Source organism: Vulpes vulpes, chromosome 2 (genome assembly GCF_048418805.1).
Source record: "Vulpes vulpes isolate BD-2025 chromosome 2, VulVul3, whole genome shotgun sequence".
NCBI lineage: Eukaryota > Metazoa > Chordata > Mammalia > Carnivora > Canidae > Vulpes > Vulpes vulpes.
This window is the reverse complement of record NC_132781.1, coordinates 10,319,159-10,340,435: the sequence shown is the minus strand read 5'-3', so window position 1 is coordinate 10,340,435 and position 21,277 is coordinate 10,319,159. Positions and strand designations below refer to the sequence as shown.

The 21,277-nt window shown below is 35.9% G+C and overlaps 2 long non-coding RNA genes across 7 annotated transcripts in view; one reads left to right on the top strand and one right to left on the bottom strand.

Annotated features, from left to right (window-relative positions):
• Window positions 1-21,277, bottom strand: part of LOC140597697 (uncharacterized) — a 177,845-nt gene that overhangs the window by 4,855 nt on the left and 151,713 nt on the right. The window lies entirely within an intron of this gene.
• The window catches only part of LOC112920751 (uncharacterized), a 49,254-nt gene that overhangs the window by 13,655 nt on the left and 14,322 nt on the right, over window positions 1-21,277 (top strand). For 3 of the 5 annotated variants that reach the window (XR_003235125.2, XR_011999551.1, XR_003235123.2), the window contains 5 exons: window positions 5,172-5,288; window positions 6,560-6,651; window positions 7,978-8,074; window positions 13,783-13,944; window positions 18,312-20,094. This is a non-coding gene — a long non-coding RNA (uncharacterized lncRNA). Of the gene's footprint in view, window positions 1-3,962; window positions 4,464-5,171; window positions 5,289-6,559; window positions 6,652-7,977; window positions 8,075-13,782; window positions 13,945-18,311; window positions 20,095-21,277 lie in introns of all 5 variants that reach the window. The other 2 variants (XR_003235122.2, XR_011999550.1) reach the window with 1 other exon arrangement.

Genomic DNA, 21,277 nt, shown 5'->3' with positions numbered 1-21,277 from the left:
GGGGAGTGACTGCTTCTGACTAGCAGTCTAACACTAGCCAGTACGTATTGTACTTCACACTCCTATAATGACGTCACTGATACTGCAGCCTAACCACTAAATTCTCTTGCTTTTTCCTCAATATCACTTCTATCTCCTCACTGCTCTCCATTTCTTTGCTTACATGTGCAACAGATCTTCTTTATAATAATGGCCTCCTTCTCTGTGTCCCACAACATAACTTTGTCTTCTGTAACACTTTCCTTGTTAACTTTTTAAGGTAAATTTGGGCATATTGCTCCTCCCCTCATAATTCAATGACTCTCTAGCATGACAGGTGGGCAGATTTTCTTAAGATGGAATAAATGAGTCTGTCGGTCTAATCTCCTTCCTACTCACCCCCGTCCCTAACCAATTTCCACATTACATTTTAGATATTCACAATCCTCTCACGACCTCTTATACCACCATGCCCCTGTATGTGCCATACCATCTATTTGTAGTGCCCTGGTCCATGGATCAGAGTCTTCCCATTTTTCAACTTTAGCTCTTGTCTGTTGTTGTATCAGTCAAGCAAAGCCAATTTATAAGGCAATAACAAACAACAGTGGCTTATAACCACAAAGGTTTATTTCTTGCTCACAATATACATCCATCGTTGGTTGACTTTGGATCTCTTTATTGCAAGGCCCAAATTGATGGAGTAGCTATCTGAGACGTTTTACCATTGGGAAAATAAAAGTGACAAAGCTTGTACTAGCTCTCAAAACATCTGCCTGGAAGTGATTCATGCCTCTAGTTCAATGAACTCCTAGTTCATTGGCTAAAGCAAGTCACATATCCATGTTAGAATTTAATCAGATGGAGAAGCAACAGTTCCTCAGAGAGGAACACCTCACTATGAGCCAAATAAGTATTCTGAAGAAAAAGAAAATATACCACAGAAGTTGTTCTTTTATCTTCCTCCTAGACTTACAGATTCCTTCCACCAGGGAACAACAACAATTACTCTATCATCTCTATTTACTTAAAGAAATACATGCATATACAATATACATCTTCATCAATCACCTGGCTTATTGGGTACATTTTCTACTTTTCTTTTCTTTTCTTTTTTTTTAAAGATTTTATTTATTTATTCATGATAGAGAGAGAGAGAGAGAGAGAGGCAGAGACACAGGCAGAGGGAGAAGCAGGCTCCATGCACCGGGAGCCTGACGTGGGATTCGATCCCGGGTCTCCAGGATCGTGCCCTGGGCCAAAGGCAGGCGCCAAACCGCTGCGCCACCCAGGGATCCCCCATTTTCTACTTTTCATATAACTCTCGGCTACTGTGTTACTAAACTTTCAGCCATAATATAATAAAGATCCTTCTTCTAGTTTCCAATAATATTCACCTTCTTTGCCTGCCAGCCATCACCTGAAACTTTATGAATGACCACAAGGCTTCTATTGGCAGTTTCTTCAAGGCGCTCCGGCTATCACTAACACTTTTCTCAAAGTCCACTGTCTAGTTCCAAAGCCATTGCCAAATTTGGGTTTGTATTTTGGCAACGTCCCACTCTTGATATTAATATATGTGTTAGTTATGCATTGCTGTGTAACAAATTACTATAAAACTTAGCAACCTAAAACAACAAACACATATTATCTCAGTTTCTGGATGATCTAGCTAAGAATATTTCCAACTAGTATGTTGAAATTGCCACCTGGTTTCTTCTTTTTGTTTTTATTTAGTAAGAAACAAGAAGAGAGAGAAAAACTAAAGGAAAGGCTATAAGATTTTTTTTTTTAATATTGCTTTGAAGATTCTCAGGGTCTAGTAGAGGGTTTAACACATCGGAACAAGAGACTTGCATAAGAATATCTAACTAAATAAATCAATGTAAATTTAACCAAACTAGTTAGGGCTCTGAAACTATTCTATGTGATACTACAATGGTATTTATATTTATCAAACCCAATAAAATACACACATCATGAGTAGACCCTAAAGTAAACTATGGACTTTGGGTGATGACTATGTCAGTGCAGGTTCATTGGTTTTAATAAGTGCACCACTTTGGTGGGGATAAGATAGTGGGGCAGACCATGCTTTTGTGGGGATGGGGGGATAGCAGCACTCGCCATCCCTTCAGTTTTGCTGAGAGTCTAAGACTACTATAAAAAATAAGCCTATTATTTTGAAAAAGAGTACAACTTTGGGAAAAAAAATTTTGTCAGTACGTAGGCATTTAGGTACTGAGCATTTGGTTTTGACTCTTATCACTGCGGCCTTTGTGCCTGACAAAATTTAGATGACACTTTGAAGAATCTACTGGGACAAGTTTAATAATCGGGACAGAAATAAGAACGTAGAAACAATATCCTCTGAAGCCCATGCAAAATGTTTCCAATCCAGATTCTATGATCCTAGATTGAATCTTGGAATTTAGCTACCATGTGTGCATTTATCAGTACCTGGGACCCTTTTTTATTAATTTATAATAGCATAGTACCACTTAGTATCTCCCATGGGGTGGATTCATTTGGCCCTCTCATGCTTCAAAAAAGATCGTTTGAGTCACAGATGTTCCTATGACAAATTTGTCAGTTCAAGAGACTTGCATAAGAATATCTAACTAAATAAATCAATGTAAATTCAGTTCAAGCTCCCTTGAAGAGAAATAGGAATCAACCATTCAGGAAATGTGGCCACCCTTTTATTCCTTCCTGCCCTGTGAATTTCTGCTAGTAACTGCCAGATTTCCAACTTGTCCCAACTGAGATGCAGGAGAGCAGTGAGTCTGCAGGACCAAAAGGACTAAGGGGTGACTTGGGGAATATTTCTATGCAAGAGATATCAACAAAGAGAAGTATATGACTCCAGAAATGTGTACAAGTAGGGGGATTTAATCCTTTGGCTACATTCGAGATGGTCTTAATTCCCTGGAAGGTCAAAGGACAGCCTATAAATTTGACTTAATGGAAGTGAATGGAAAACAGGTCATTAGATAACAGAGAAAGAAGGGACTTAGTAGTATCTGGGGTGACTCCACTGAACCCTACAGTTGTCTACCTCTTTGCCTTTACCCCAGGCAATTGGAGCTAGACTAGAAACTGGACTGGAAACTGTGCTGATTCCCTGGTTGTGAAGGAAAACCTCTGGCTTCATCTTTACCTGATACTCTGTTAGCTATGGCAATGACATCAATTGCAGGTGTGGGTGAAGGAGGGTGAAAGACAGTTTTTGAGACAGGGAATTCCATTATCTATTTAGATGAGCACTTCTGATTGCTTTCTTATTACCAACATTTGAGCTTATGAGGGAGTCAAAGAGAAGCATTCTTTCTTCTTGTAAAACAATGTCTTTAATTCTTTAAAGAATATAAATGAGAAGGAAAATCACCTACTGCTTGATCCTTTGTTCTTGTCAAAGTAGCAGAGTCTAGATATGATGGAAAACTAACCATGCTAAAATTCTCGTCTTTCTTATTGACATATAGCCTAACTTTGTCATATTAAAAGAAAAAAAAAAAAAACAGAGACACTGCAAAGCAATTGTGATCATTCATTCTAATGGACCATCTCCTAGCATGACCTCAGTTACAAGGTCATGAAATGTGCTAGAGTTGGTGGAGAAAAACTTGTGTCTTTGAAATTTAAGAGCATTTTTTATTCCCTTTGGTAGTCTTTCTGAAGTTCTGTGAGAAGAACTTACCTAGTTTGATTCTTCATTACTTGGAAATCCTGAATAGTTTTTCTTGGAAGTGACTAGTCGGAAAAAATTAAAAATGTTTTAGGAGAGCTATTAATTCTGGGTGGATTTTTTTTCTAGAAGCCTTTTATTTTTATTTAGACTTAAATCAAGAACATTTATGAGATTAACATTAGCTTATCCAACATGATAGAAATTGTTTTTGTTAGAAGTTTAAGCTGTAGCTATATATATGATGAACCTGACTCTGTGTTAATGACTGTCTTTATATCTCTTTAATTTTCAGAAGCCAACAAATTGGAAATTTTTCCCTATATTTTGCTTTAAGTGGAATGTTATTGCTTTAGAAATATAAACCTGAGGAAGCAGTGATATTGTCTCCAGAATCTTTTTAGAAAGGACATTTAGTCCCATTCTTATTACTCTTAATGGATGTTCCTTGGTAAAGAACAAGTACCAGATGTGTAATGGGGACCTCATGAAGAAAGACTACGTTCTGTTTTTGGATTTCTGGAGAGAAAAAAAAAGTCTTACAGGAGAATAATGAGTAAACCCAAAGAAATTCTTTTTCTTCTTAATATTTCATAATCACATGCCATAATCCTATCTACGATTAAATGAAGTTTAGGTGTTGAAATTCTCAAAATATCCACAAATGGGAAAAATATTTTATAAATTTTCATGGTGTCAACATAAATACCATGGATTGGATAAAGGAAGAGCATACAAGCTCAATAACTATAGAGACACTGTTATCCTCCATGAAGAATACAAAGAACTTAACTAGGTAAATTTTAACCTATCTGAAAGTAGCTATGAAATAGTGGAAAATGCAATAGTCATGCAATTCTAACCCTAGACTTAGCCTATTACCTTTTACCTGGCAGATCCTTAGTTTCCTCATTTGTGTGATGAAGCAGATGCCTACCTGGCAGGGAAGATCCGACAGTTTAGTGAGAGAAACAATTCAAAAGTGCCTAGAACATAGTAGATGCATAATAAAAGTCCATTATGGAAAATACAATAAAAATTATCACTGAATGAAAAAGAAGGACATCCATCCTCCCAATACGATTTTAGCATAGCAAAGACACCTTAGCACTTTGGTGTGCCTGTGCTCTTTTTCCTTGATTATATGAATTGCCTATTCTTACTTTTCCTAGGATAGTATATTTTATCATTGAATTATTATTATTTTTTTATAGTATTGGCTTGGTACAAGCATGTTTACTGATTAGCTCATTACAGATTTAAAAGTGGGTGAATTCTGTCCAATGTCTTTGATACAATAAAGTGTGTCCCAACATGTTTTGTTTTTCTTTTTAAGTTGCTAAATGCAAATCATGACCTGTTCTCTAGTTAGCATGCCCCTGCAGGAAAGGGCTTCACCAGTGTCATCAGTCTCAATATCAGATTGATGTGCTATTTTCCTTACACAGAGATGATGGCAGGTACCCAAATAGCTCATGATGCATGATTTTTATTATTTTTCCAGGAGTGAAAACATGTTTTTGGATGAACAATTCACATACGCTCAACCTGCTGCTCCTTGCGGCCATACCTTGAGATGGAAGACACATTTTTGAGGGAGATGTTACAGGTCACATGTGGGGTAAGGGTCAAGTTGACATATCTTTGGAGTTCATGCAAAAAAGTAATTATTTGATTTTTTAACTCTGATATGAACAATTCTTGCAAAATTTATTCTCAGTTGGCTTGAAATCAGTAAGCAAGATACAAATTATATAGGAACGGTCCCACAGAAATAAGTTAATAGTAATAACTGTGAATATAATCTTTCAGTTTTTGAAAAATTCTAACACAAAGCTTCACTTTCATATTCCATCATGTTTCAGTCATGAAAAAAAAATGTTATCCTGTAATGGTGAGCCTGATTTTGTCCCAAACCTTGGAAGGATCTGAGTTGGTACCCTGTTGTGAAATCTGAATGAAAAGAACCCCATCATTATAAAATGCTTTTCACATATTGTAAGATGTGGTATGAAACATAGATAAAAAAATAAGTAGCAACACCAAAAATAGTCAATGATTTCTCTACTCTATTTGTTTATTTCATTTTCTTCTAGCAGTTTTTTTGTTTGTTTTTTAAATGAAAACAGAAAAGATGTTAAGAGCAGGTCTTAGAGTTTTAGGACCCTGAATCACTCCCATTTCCAATCCATTATAGCAGTAAAATTTCTTATGTTGTCTTTACAGTTGAATCCTTCCTCTCATACTGCTACTATGACTGTAGTGGTTGATAATGGAACCTTCATATGGTTTCTATTGGTATAGGGTCAATCAAAGTGGAGTGCTCTCATTATTATTTATTAAATTCAAATATGACATAAAGCTTTAGAGCACCAAAGCTTAAGTTGAATCAGGGGAACTAATTGTTAAAAAGAATTGTTAAAAAGCAGCCCAGCCAGAGGACTATTTGCAGAGTATCATACACAGGGATATTTGGCCCATGTTGAGTACCTTCAACATTCCCAGATACTGGGTGTCAAGTAGCCCATTTTCAATTTTTTTCATGCTAATTTATAGAGATTGGCATGTTTTGTCTGTCTGTCTGTCTGTTTGTTTGTTTGTTTTAGTATTACCCAAATTTTTAATTTTGGAAAAGCAAATAAAATTGGATGCGTTCCTGGAACTATTCTTTATGTAGCCTCAATGTTCGGATGTCCTGGATGTGGTGAGGTTAACAAGTGACTTTCAGAGTTGGAGACTAGCTCTTCTGGTCCAATCTTCCCATGGATAATGATACCTGGAAGCAATGAAGTTACAAAGGATATAAATGATCTATTCCAAGGTTTGAAGACCATCTGGTACTTTTTCGTTTTTTCTCTTCTTTCTCTGCTAATATATTTTTGTTCAATGCAGAAACAGCTTAGGATATAGGCTGATGACAGTATGAAAGCTGTTTGGAGCTGTAAATACGGATTTTTTCCTCACTGCTTTTCCCCCGTTTACATGTAAGTGATAATGCCTCAGAGGAAACAATTAAAAATAATATCTATTTTATTGGAACTACATTTACAACTTTTCAGCACAGTAACTACAGCAAGACTTGGAGAGACATCCAAATGACTCATGAAATGCCCTTAAATATCAGTTTGAAAGTGAGTTTGTTTGTAGCCTTTCAGTTTTGCCAAATAAGGGAAATTTCCTGAAATGTTTGCCGATTTTTCTCAGACTTGGGGTAAAAGGTCCTAGTTACTGAGATCCCCTGGAAATTATTGAGACAACTTGCAACTTTCTCGTTCTCACTCATCCAGAAATGAAATAAACAAGCATATCTTTCATGATGTAGCAAATGGGAACACTGCAATGTTCTGACTGGTCTGTTAAAGAAGTGAGGTGGCAAGAATGTCCTTTTTTTCAGCTGCCAGTATCTGATATGTCCTTTCAAATAAACTTAATTATAGACCTAAGACTTCTTTAAAGTTCATTAGTATGCCTGAATGATTTATTATTCTAAATCAAGTTTTCTCAACCTTTGCTCTATTGACATCTGGGCTTGGATGATTCTTTACCGAGGCGGCATATGTCTTGTGCACAGTGGGATGTTTCATAGTATCCTTGGCCTTTACCTACTAGATGCCAGTAGACCCCTCCCCCACTAATATAACAACAAATGTCTCCAGACATTGCCAAGTGGCCCCTAGAAGCAAATGGCCCTTGGTTGAGAACCATTGCTATAAATCTTGGAAAAAAAATAAAACAAAAACCCTAAACTAATACTAAACCAAAGAGAAAGATATTAATACTTCCAAGGCTTAAGATACTATCTTAGATAATCTATCTATCTGTCTATCTATCCATCTAGATATAGATTAAAGTATATACTATTATATAAACTATATTCTTTCAGTATTTATCTATCTATATATTTAATGTAGATGAATATATAGTATGTCTTTCAGATATAATTCTCTAAGCTCTTTGGTTTCCTAAAAGAAACTGAGGATTAACTTAAAAATAGTTTTCTTCCCTGCCTTATAATTCTTGCAATATGTAAGACATGTGTCTACTTTGAAAACTGATTTTAATATGTGGGCTGTCATTATTGACAGAAATCATTTTTGCTTTCTACCTATCACCCAGAAGATCTCAGATCTTAGTTGGGGAACACTATTGCTGGGCTTGTTTCATGTATACTCTTATCACTACTTTTCAATATATTTTCTGGTAGTACAACCTTATGTACAGCTGTCTCCAAGAGCCAGCCAACAAGTATCTCACTGGGACAGGTTTTCCATCTTCTCTCAATGCCTTGTTTTCTTCCTTTCATGCTACAGGCGTATTGATCTTGATGAGAAAGCTCACTCAGAGAAGTAGTCAAGAAAGCAATATATTGAAAATAAAGCCATGTATGTAGCAAGGAAGGTATTCAAGGTAAGTAAGAAGATGGGGTTGCATTTTTATTATGTGTTAGAAAAAGTCATCCTTGAAAAATCTGGCTCTGGAAGCCAACCATTATTCACTTTGGGGGAATGTATCATGCAAAAAAATCTGATTTTAGGAAATTTCCCAATGACCTATGTTGTCCTGGGTGCATTACTCAGAATGTGAACCAAGTTTCAATCTAAGAAGGAATGTTGATTTAATGTAGCAGCTTTCTCTGGGCCAAGTTCCCTTCTTCGTAATATCCCAAGTGTTATATTTAACCTACATTTGAAATAGAAAATATGTGAACATGGAATTTGGTACACAGATTAATTATTTGGGTTTTCTGAATTCAGGAGAATTTACTTGTTGAAGCAGTTGTCCCTGAATTTTATCTCTTTATTGAAATTCCCTTTAGACCGCATGATTGAACAGTTTGATAAACTGAAACTAACCATTGAATAAAGTAACTGTACTTTTTCTCAATGTTTCTGATCCTGTATTTTTATGAATCGAAGTTTTATGACTGAGATACAGGTCACTCCAATATTTAGAGTTCTCTCAAACAATTAAAGAAGAGTTAGTGTGATTTTTTAAAATCTCTTCCAGAAAACAAAAGATGAAGAAGTACTTTCTCATTCCTTTAATGAGGCCCAAATTACCTTGATATCACAGCTAGACAGTGCAGGTGGAAAAGGAAAAAAACAAAACAAAACTAAACAGTATCTCATGTGAACTTAGACCTAAAATTCCTTAAAAAAATTTAGCAACCTGAATCCAGCAATATATAAAAAGAATTACGCACCATAGTCAAGTGGGGTTTATTCCAGTTATACTATGCAGTTAAATATTTTTAAATCGGAGCATTAACCCTATAGATCAAATTGGGGAGAATTGGATTTTTATCGGGTTGAGTCTTCCTGTTGATATAGTTGTCTCTCCATTTATTTGGATGTTCTTTTCTTTTACCAGTATTTTATTATTTTTAGCATACACTTAACATTTTCAGTAGTTTGTAAATCATAGGTTATATATATATATATATATATATATATATATATATATATATATTAGATTTAGACATAATTATTTCTTTTTATGAGGATATTCCCCTCTATTTCTTGTTTTGGGAGAGTATATATAATATACATATATAACAAATGAGTGTTAAATTTTTCATATATTTGATCTCTATCAATAAGCTAAAGAAGAAAAATTACATGATCATATTAATTGGTATATTAGAAGAGAGTATACATATATTCTCCAGAAACAAGAAATAGAGGGAGAATAACCTCAATTTGCTAAAGAGTATGTACAAAACCAAAGATATGGCATCATACTTAACGGTGAAAAGCTGAATGAGTTTTCCTAAGATCAGGAACAAGGCAAGAATGTTTGTTCCAACCATTCTTATTTGACAGAATGTTATGCTGGAAGTTCTATCCAGTGCAATAAGACAAGAAAAAATAGGGGGAGGGGCATAGATAGGAGAGAAAAAATTAAAATTGTTCCTATTTTCAAAGTATGAGATTGTATACATAGAAAATGCCAAAGGACCTGCAAAACAAAAACAATCCCAAACTAATAATGGGTTTAGCAAAATCATAGGATATAAAATCTCACAAAAAGCAACTGTATTTCTATATATTTGCAACGAATATATGAAAACCAAAATTAAAATACATAGCTATTTATAATTACTCAAAAAGAGGAATTTTTAAAAAAATCTAGAAATATATATATATATGACCTGAAAACTATAAATCACTGGAAATGTCAAATGCATGCTGAAAATGATAAAAAACACTGATAGAAATCAAAGGACATCTAAATAAATGGTGAGACAACCAAACCAAGGAAAGGACTCAATATAGTCAAAATACCAATTCTCCCCAATCTGATCTCTATGGTAAATGCAATTCATATAAAAACTCCAGTAATATTTTCTGCAAATATGGAGAAGCTCATTCTAAAATTTATATGGCAAAGCATGGGCCCAAGAATAGCTAAAAATAATTTTGAAAAAGAATAAACTGGGAGGGATCATTCTACCCAAAGTTAAGACTTCTGGTCTGTTTACAACAAGAAAAGAATGTGGTATTGAGGGAGGCATAGACATATAGGTCAGTGGAACAGAAGAGAGAACCCAGAACCAGACAAATATGCCAACTGATTTCTGAAAAAGTTGCAAAAGCAGTTCAATCAAAGGCCAGTCTTTTCAACAAATAGTGCTAAAACGAACATTGAAAGACAAATGAATGAATGCTAATCTAAATCTAATACTTTATAGAAAAATTAACACAAAATTAATGGATTTTAATGTATAACTAGAAAACCTTGAGAATAAACCGTAGAAAACTTATAGAACCTAGGGCTAAACAGAGTTCAGAGGCATGACACCAAAAGCATGATCCATAAAAGAAAAAAATTATATTAGATTTCCTCAAAATTAAATTTTTGCTCTGGGAAAGATTATTTTAAGGGGATGAAAATTTAAAGACTAGGAGAAAATATTTTTAAGTAACAATATCCAACACTGGAGCTGCCTGGGTGGCTCAGTCGGCAGCATCTGACTCTTGGTTTCAGCTCAGGTCATGATCTCAGGGTGGTAAGATGAAGCCCAGTGTCTGGCTTTGTGCTGCTGAGTGTGGATCTTGTTTGGGATACTCTCTCTCCCTCTCTCTCTGTCCCTCCCCTTTTCTCTCTCTCTCTCTCTCAAAAAAATATTAAGAAAAAACTCAATATCCAGTATAGGACTTGTACTTAGAATATAGAAAAGAAACTCTCAAACCCCAACATTGAAAACAAAACAAAACAAAACAAAACAAGTTCACTTAGAAAATGTGCAAATAAAATGAACAGAAATTTTATTGAAAAGGAAATATTGCAGCTTATAAACACATGAAGGGATGTTTGTCATCATTGCTATTAGCAAAGTGTAAATTAAATCTCGATGAGATATGACTACACATCTATTAAAACAACTTTAAAAAACCCAATTATTATATAGCTAATGGCCAAAGTTGGAATGAGTTGAGCCACAAAATATGCAATGTAGTGTTGAATTATATCCCAGAGTATAAAATAAATGTACATGGATCCATACTGATATAAATCAATGATGGAAATAAATAAACAAATGGAAAAGACAAAATTTTCCCCATAAAATAATTCCAAACATCACATGTAGATACTCTCCCTTCCAGGAGGTGAATCTTACAGATTCATTTCCAAAGAACAGAGAGTGAGAGCGAAAAATATTAACTTTATACTTCTTTGGCCAGATGATCAAGGTTAACATTATGGTGATGTCATGTGGAATTCTTGGACCCAATGATATTATATGATGATAAGAGTACTTTTTATATTTGTGGTATTCTTTCTAAACCTCATAGCCCAGGTCCAGCTATGAAAAGAAACATTGGGTAAACCTAAACTCTAGAGCATTCTACAAAATACTTGACCGATACTCCTCAAAACTATCAAGGTCATAAAAAGATGAGGAAAAGCTGAGAAACTGTCATAGACCAGAGGAGAGTAAGGAGATATGACAACTAAATGCAATATGTTATCCTGGGTGAGATCCTGGAACAGAATAAGGACATTAATAGAAAAAACAAACAAGTGCTGAAATCTGAATAAAGTTTGGAGTTTAGTTAATAATAATGTTCCAATGTTGATTTCTTAGTTCTGACAAATATACCAGAGTAATGTAAGATGATAACTTTATGGGCACTGAAAGTATGAGGGGTTCTCATAAGAACTCTCTGTACTATCATTGCAACTTTTCTGTGAATCTAAAAGTATTCCAAAATCAAAAGTCTATTTAACAAAGATTATATTATGATTTAAAAAAGTATAAAGTTCCCAAGAATAAACAAAATAATGTCTAAGAGCAAAATATAAAAATTTATTGAAAGATAATAAAAAAGATAAAATGAATAGAAAAGTATAACAGATTCATTCATTAGAATAAACAATATTATAGAGATGTCACTTCTCCCTAAATCGTAATGATGACAGCAAAAATGTCATGATATGGCTAACTTGTTGACCTTTGAATAATAAAAAAGAAAACTAGGCATTTAATTTAAATTACATTATTAATTGTAAAATATTTTTAATAAAAGATGTAATGGTTTAATGTACTGGATGCCATGGTTATTAATTAAATGTGTCCATTTCAGATATTTATTCATTTCATGAACAAAAATGCACTGAATGCTTTATGTACCAAATGCTTCATAAAACACTCTTCAAGAATGAGCAAAATTAGGGGCGTTTGGCTGGCTCAGTCAGAAGAGTGCATGACTCTTGATCTTGGGATTGTGAGTTTGAGTCCCAGGGTGGGAGTAGAGATTACTTAAAAATAAAAATCTTAAAAGAAAGAATGCACAAAGTTGCTATCAACTTGCCGCTCTACTCTGATAGCAACCCTCAATATTATTTTGAAGGTAAATGTGGGGAAACCAATAAAAATATACCTACATTTCAAAGCAAATAGGTGACCAGAATAAGCTGGTACTTCTCCAGCTCTTTACAGCTCCTTTGACTATGTAGACCCCCCACAGGTTTAGCATGGAGCTAATCAAACAATAATGAAAGCAAACCAGAGAGTTGATGGAGCAATTAAAAAAGCAATCAGAAGAAAGCACGAAGTTTTTAGTTCTGAAATAATAGCTAAATAATAGTTAAATAATAGTTAAATAACTCCCTATGTTCTGGATGGGGTAAGGGGAGGTAAGGAAAGCCTTGGATACTATTTTTCCAACTCTTTTCCTGGCCTCAAGAAACCATGATTAGTAAACCTCTATTACAGATTAGGAAAATAGACTTGCAGAGGTTATTTGATATATTGAAACCCATAGAACTAGTAACTGGTAGTTAGGATTAGACTCCAAGTCCATACCAGCTGCTTCATCCTACAGAACTGACACTGTTGTAAGAAGCTTCCCTGTTGGACAACAAGCAATGGCTAATCATTTCAAATATTTTGGTACCCAGTGAGGCTGTTAGTTTAAGGGTGAAAATGGGACCTTTCTCATTTTCTCTTGATAATAAATCCTTAAGTCATACAAACTCTGAATATAAATGCTTTGGAATTCAGTGGAACTGTGTTTCCTTATAAAAAAAAAAAAAAGTAGGGGGGGATTGAATTTCAAGCCAAGTGATTTCTGGAAAGAGTCATGCATGTGAGGCAGCTCTAGTACTCTGGAGGTCCCGCCATCTTGGGACAGGTCCTAATTGGCGGAAAGAAAGGGAAAGATTCATAATGAATATAATAACAGGGAGAAATGGAACAAAAAAGACTCCCTTCTCTTCTCCTTCTAATCAAGGGCCCTGATAAAAGACACGCAGACACATAGCAAGAGCATTCCAAGGTTGAATCACATTTATTTCCAAACCTGCTGTCATTTAAAATGTAGGTTCAGAAAAATAAGCAACCAACAATCATACAAAACCCTCTCATCTTGGGCCAAATTCTGAGCTGAACTAACACAGGATATTTTCTAGAAGCTTATTAAATGTTTGGCAAACATTAAACAATCCTTTATTTGTTATAAAATTATTCTTAATCTCCCACAGCTTCAGTGATACGAATAGGTTTAAGTAAAGAGATAAATGTGCGGGAAATGTTAATGACCACTATTCAAAGGGACTAATGTGAAACACAAGGGTGGGACCACTTTAATCACTCATTTATATTATTACAGGTGCCCACTTTGATGACTTGTACTCGTGCCTTTGATCCCCACTGTAGAAAATGCTCTGCTCCATTTCAAAAGAGATTGCCTTGTGCCCCATTTGTTGGCCTTTGGATCAAACCAGCAACAGACCTCACAGATAGAATTCCACCATTAGCCATTCACAAAGAGGTAAATTCTAAGTCCTTTGCCTCACTTCCAAATATTTCTCTCCAGAGAAAAGCTTTTTTTTTTTTTTTTAATCTATTTGTTAATATTGCCATCTGTTTTGGTTACTACTAAGGTTTAGAGTTGGAGCCTTCTTATAAAGTGTTTTGCCAAAACCCTTTTATTTTCAGCTATTTAAAAAAAAAATTAAGCCTGGGTAGGCATTGTAATACATATTTTTAAATGTTGGCCTTATGTCTTTGCTGCTGATGATAATAACACTCTTATCTGCAATTTAAAACCTGATCTTAGATAAGGATGCTGCTACTGAGCCATGGTTAGCAGAAGGAGGCCTTTGAATTTTCCATGTGCTTATCCCTGCTGGCATACATTTTTACTCCTGGGCCAGTAACACATGCATTTTTGAGGTAAAGGGAAGACATTTTGCCATCATGGGGAACAGAATTAATATAACTGGCCCTTATAAAGATAGCAAGTATGGTCCATTTGCACTATGCTTTAATCATCTAAGACAAAAATAAGGAAGATGAAGTGTAGAGTAGGATGGTCTGAGATTTATAGTCAAGGTCCTGGCACCAAAACCAAAATTTGCCATTTAGTAGTTGGTTAACCTTGGGTAAGTCAATTCATACCTTACAGACTCTGTTTCCTTGTCTCTTATCTAAGACTAATAACATCGGCCTATCTCAATGAACACTTGATTGGATGCTTACAAGAACAGCTTATAAATGATAAAGCCTACACCGATTGATTAAAATAATGAATGAGTCACAAGGCCCAAGTTGTAGGGAATTTGGGAGAGTATTATAAGGAACTACAAAATAATACAATATGGAAAAATGAAATACGTATTTATTATTCATTTTCTATCAATGCATTACAAATGGCCACAATTCTTGTGACTTAAAACAACACACACTTATTATCTTACAAGGTTCTGTGGTTCAGGAGTCTGGACATAGCTTACTTAGCTGGGTTCTCTGAAAAGCTACAATCAAGGTGTCAGCCAGAGCTGAGTTCTCATCTGGAGGCTTGACTAGGGATGGGTCCACTATCAAAGCCACTCAGATTGTTGACAGAATTCATCTCTTCGTGGTTGGAGGACTGAGGTCCTTTGCTGCTCACTAGCTATTTGCCAGAGGCTGCTCTTAGCTACAAGAGATTGCCACAGTTCTTGCCACGTGGCTCTTTCACAGAACTCCTCTTCCAAAACCAGCAAGTGAGAAAGTCTTTAGCAACAGTAAAACAGCAAGTTAGTTTTATATAATGTATTCATGGCAATGACATCACCACCTTTGTCATATAATTGACATAATCACAGGAGTGACAGCCCAGCCACGTTCTGCATTTTCTGTGGTTAGAAGCAAGTCATAGTTCTTGCCAGTACTCAAGGGAAGCAGATTTTACAAAGGCATGAACACCTAAATGCCAGGGTCATGAGACTGCCTTAGACTCTGTCCACCAAACTCTTCATTTTTAGGTTTCTAAAGGTTAATTATACACATCAGAGCATTTCTTTGGTTCATAGGATCCAGATTTTAGGCATTGTTCTCCCCTCCCCCCTCCCTTTTTTTGGCAGATCCTGCCATGGAAACTAGCACATCATACAAAAGGAGAATATGCCCCATCCCAGGAGAGTGCAAAATATGCAGAATATTCTATTCATAAGCCCAAACTGGGTATCTGGACTTACTCTACTACTTAAAACAAGGTGAGGTTTTTGTTCAATGAGAGTGGAGAAGCACAGTGAGTGTTGCCTCTTGGGCCACTTATCTTATGGCCGCCTTCTGCAAGCACTCTCCACCCTTCTCCATGTTGCTCTGTGCCCTGGGAAGCTGGCCCATATAAATTCTATCAAGTCCTCTGAACTCCATTTGTGTTCAGCCAATGGGAGGCCACAGCAAGAGTACTGTGGTCATTTTCTTTATCCCTGAGTGCCCTCTCTATGGGATCTGTCTCAACTGCATGTGCCCCTCCTCCCTCTACCCCTCAACATCATCCTCTTCTGGCAGTCCTTATGCAGGATGCTCCTACCAAAATTCAGTAATTTGTCTCATCTCTCGTCCATTTAGGCATAGATAATAACAATTTGGATATTACTAGCTCTGGGGCACTACCCTCTTTCTGTGTGTGTGTTTTTCCTCTGAACCTTCCCTACAACTTTGCTAATAATTCCTTCTCAAATTACTATAAATTGAGTGTGACATTTTTTCTCCCCGGGACTCTGGCAGATGTATCACCCAAAGAATTTAAGTTTCATGAACACAGGGGTTTGTGCATAAGGGGTAATCAAAAAATTATTGTGGAAAGAATGAGAAAAAAAATGACTCTTTGCTAGTGAATGCAGCCTTTTTCCCCATTTGATAATTCAGTGTTTCTTGAGGGGCTTCTTCTGCCTTCTAGAGCTCCCCCAGTAAGGACCGTCAAGATGATGATCCATATTTGCTGAAAAATCTTCCCAGTGGCCTGACATGATAAATATTGGCTGTTACATAAGAGATAGGGTGTTGACTCCCTCCTTTCTCTCTTACCCTTTTCGAGGAAACAGGTATATATAGCTGGGAAAATTTTTGCAAGCTATGTATCTTTGCAATAGAATCTCAGTGCTGATTGCTATGTTTCATGATGTCATGATCCATATCTGTCTTTGGAAAAAAGCAACAATGCAGAAACAAAGGTTATAATATTAAATGAGAATATTATAACATGGTAGAAGAAAGTAAAATAAGTATGAATATTGGATAAAGCTAAAATTTTAAAAAAGTAGTCACTCTACAAGGAAAATCTAAGTTCAAGAGATTGTGAGATTGTGGGATAAACACTCAAGGAAGTATAAAGTGTTTGATTTTTTAAAGATAATTAAAAGGAACTTTGGCTGGATATCCAATATTACATTGTGGATGAAAATTGGGAAATGCTGTGGGATTGAATCAATAATTTTGGAGGCTTGTTATGGCTAGATCATGGGACTATTTCATCATTTCTGATGTCAATATTTGCTTAGTGGTGTCTGATCAATGAGATATCACTGAGAGTTCTCAAACATTTGTTTTAATCACGCAGATAGGAATTATCATAGCTTCAAATAGGAAATAAGCAGCTGCCAGACTTCTGGGCTTTGTCTACATTCTTTTCTCATATTAGTTTTGACATTACAGACACAAGATATCCTGGATGGACCAAGGACTTTAGAGTTTGAAACCCATTTCTAGACATAGAGTCATTTTGTTTGTTTGTTTGCCAGCTCATGGGCCCCACAGAGTTTCTTTTTCTTAGTCTACTTCCTGTACTACTAGAAAAGTAGGGCACAGCATGTGAAGACCAAAAAATCTGCTACTCTATTGAGGAAGCAGTCTGAGTTTTAAAGGAGTAAAGAGCTGGCTCTGGTGCTCTTCATAGACACCCTTTGTTTTAAGCTATACTCTGTATACTTGGCTTTATATACTTTTCCATAAAGGCAGTTTATAAGGAATCTATGTGTCTACTACTTCTACTGGAACTCAGTTAGTTACCCAGAAGAGTAAATGTGCATATTCTATTCTCTGTGTGAACGTCTTCAGAGGACTTTACAAACTTTTTAATCTGACTTTTGAACTCTTGGTTGGAAAACACTGCTAGCAGTTGTGGTAGAGGTTCTGGAAGGGTCTCGAGACTTGTGTTTCAATCCCAGCTCTGCCACCCACTGACGGTGGAAAACTGTGTCACCATCATAGGAACTGTGACCCATACAGTTTTAAAAATCTCTAATGTGTACTTGTATTTTAACTTGCTCAAAATATACTTCCATCTCATAGCTCATTTTCACAAAATTTCTGAATTAATCCATGTAGAATATTTGTTGAACATTTGCTCTATTCAAAGTTAAGTGTGTAATATAAGCAAAATAAAGTAACTTAGTTACTGAGCTTATTTTGTTTGAGGGACTTATACTCTATTAAAGAGAAAGGCCATATTCACAAAAAAAACTCTGATGCTTAACAATGAGTAAAAAGGGAAGTATGGACCAGAATCTAAAGCCATAAAAATCATTGCGATCTAGGAACCATAATAAGAAATACAATACTAGGTAATATGTAATTATTTGCTCTGTGCCACAACCTGGGCATACTGCTTCTCCTATGTCAAAGCAATGTTATTAGGGAGATGCTATTATTTGACTCATTCTGCATATTAGAAAGGAGTGTCTGAAGCATTAAGTGATTTTCCCAAGGTGACATAACTAAGTAGTGATGACATCAGGATGCTAACTGAAGCTGCTGTGTGACGGAAGATTGACTCCTCCACAGATAGAATAAATGCTTAACATATTCCCATAAAAGTAAAATATTTTCAACAAGTGGGAGGTTTTTACGTATTCTGTTTTTTTTCAGGGCCTTATAATGTTTCTCAGAGTTTTTTGATCCCAAGATCATCGGTATGAGAATAAGTTGGATGAACTTGTTAAAAATATAGATTCCTGGCTTCTATTATAGATTTATTCAATCAAAATTCTGGGATTGAACAAGGAAGTATAATTTTTAAAATCATCATTTTAATTTACCCTGATGTTCACTAAAGTTGAGAATGAATTCAAAAGAGAAGGATTAGATTTCAATAGGTAAATATGTTGAACAGCAATTCATGATGGAGAGAATACGGACAAAGGTGTGGTATCCAAAGATAAGCCATTCTGGGGGGTTGAAAGCAAACATTTGGTAGGTGTGTAGGGTGTATATAAGGAAATGGAAGGATACAAATACAGGTCTTGATAAAATACAAGTTTGGAATAAAAGGTACAGCTTAGGGAATATACTCCGTGGTACTCTAATAATGTTGTACAATGATGGATAGTAGCCATGTTTGTGGTGAGCACAGCATAAGGTATAGAGTTGTTGAATAACTTGGACCCCTAAAACAAATGTAATGTTGTGTTTCAACTATACTTCAGTTGAAAAAAAAAAAAAAAGAAAAGAAAAAAACACAGGTCCATCTGCTTTCAGCCATGAGAAAAGGTCCTAGGGCATTGGACTTTCCTGAAATGAGTAGCATATGGATATTCACATTGAGCCACTTGGTATTTTGGATAGGAAAATAGTCTGTTAAAGTAGAATTTTAGACAAGTTAGTCTAGTAGTCATTGGGATGGCTGGGATGTGGATGGACTGACGAGAGCTTACTTAAGGGAGGCTCTTGATGCCCAAGTGTGTGAAATAGCACTCGATGATATTGAGTGCTCAGAAAGGAAAGGAGTAAAGTACATTGTGCGTGGGGAGGGTGGGGGAATCCATATAGCACAAAGGCATTTCCTGAGTTAGATGTTGGGAGAGGTTCAAAAGACAAGAGGTTGGCTTTCTGAGTTTCTGGAATGATGGGGCATCCCAAACAGGAAGAAGGGAATCAGAATGAAACAGTGGTTTCAAGACACAGATCTTTAGGTCCAATAGGCAAGTAGAAATCCAAGATGGAATTAAAAGTAAAATGTCAGAGTTTGAGGCATAGATTTATATAAGTGTTGGGCATTATTAGAAGGAGAACATTAATGGTGAAGGAGCGAATGAGAGAATATTGGGAGGATTACAGAAATAAACACAAGACAGCACCAAGGAATACCTTCACTGAAACTGTGGAGAAGAAGTTGAGAGGGGAAAAAATGCAATCTATTCTCAAGGGGCATTGGACAAAAATATAGCCTGAAATTAATCTTAGATATAATCTCCTCTTTAACAGAGGTGAGAAAAATGCATACATAAATATCTCAAAATATGACCAGTGGCCACAACTAGAAATCTGCATTTCTAGAGAACTTACAGCTAAAATGAAGATCAAATAATTTCCTGCTATTCCACGCAGGTGGAATTGGGTTTTATCCCTCTTAATTATCACAATAATAAATCAAGGAGCACTTTAAAACATCTAGGGAGGAAAGCACACATCTGATCACAAGTATTTTTTTGTTCCCCAGGGTGCAGTCTTGACTTAAAAGGTTCTCAGCACATTCTCACTGATGGAGATGAGCTCTGCCTGAATCAGCTCCTACTTGGGACAAGCACGAAAGGGTCAAGAGAAAAGTCTCATCTTTCTGAATCATGAGTCTCCCTCTGAAAATACCTGCTCATCAAGAAGTTTACTAGAATTTATTTTCAAGCCCAACCTGGGAGCAGAACAAATAAAGCAAGTAAATATCATGAGCAAAGGGGAACTTGTCTATCCAAAGAAGAGCAATGGCTATCCATATTGATGGCAATGTCAGAAATGCCAAGTTCAGATGGATCCAGCTTTGGGGGGAGGATGCAGGGAGGTCTCTTTCACCAGAACCAACTTCCCTTTCTTAGTTTCCCCCTTTCACTGACTGTGCCTCTGGGCATGCAAAAGTGTCCTTCCGTGCAATGGGGAGTTAGCTTATTTGTGCGTGGGGGTAAGGCAGCCTTTGATAAATATAAAACCCCATCATTATCTCATTTTGGTATATTCTAAGATTTTCCTAAACAGATGTCATGGAAAATTCATTGAGAAAGAACATAACTTGTTACAAAAGTAACCCACAGATTTTATCTTTCTCTTTTGCCTTAAAAGTTCAAAGCTGGGGGAAAATGACCTAATTGAGATAGGCCTTGTAAGAGAAAGAACTGAAGGGTAATTCATGTGGCATTGACTATGTAGTATTAAGTGAATTGTGTTGGATGGAAATTTAAATGCCCTAAATGCCTTGTGATCATGCTTGGCACTTAAAAATGTTCCATTTTCTAAAGCCTTCAACCATTCGCATTTTCAATGTTGCTGTTTCTTCATATATTAAGAGAATGCCACAATGGATAGAAAGGTAACATTGAGTTTGTTTTTTTTTCAAAGAATGGACTAGGTTTCCCAAGAACAATCCACAGAACTTCCTAATGTCCCTGATAACAGAAAGGATGTATTTGCAAATGGGAGACTAGGTTCAGGGCTATGTCAAAGGGCAAAGAGATGATAGGTGACCATTCAAGAATCAAATCCTTGATTTTGATCATCACTCAAGGGCTATTTGGACTTGCCACTAAAATGAGGAAGTATTTCTAAAGGCCTGTGTCCTGGAGTATAGTTCAGGGCAAAACTGCAACCATAATTAGGGAGTTACATCTAATCCTTTGAGACATGTCTTTTGAGATATGCTTTCTCTCAGAATCCAAGCCTGGGTGATCTTGCAAGCTACCTGAGAATCAGCTAACTTATTTTTATTTGGAATTATCTAGAGAAATGCCCTTATTGTTCCACTTATTACCATGGCTCCTACAAACAAAGAAACAAACACGCAAACAAAAACTGGTAATGTTGAGGCATGGTGAGACTGTGGGATGGTGGCAACCCTCCTATATTGTTGG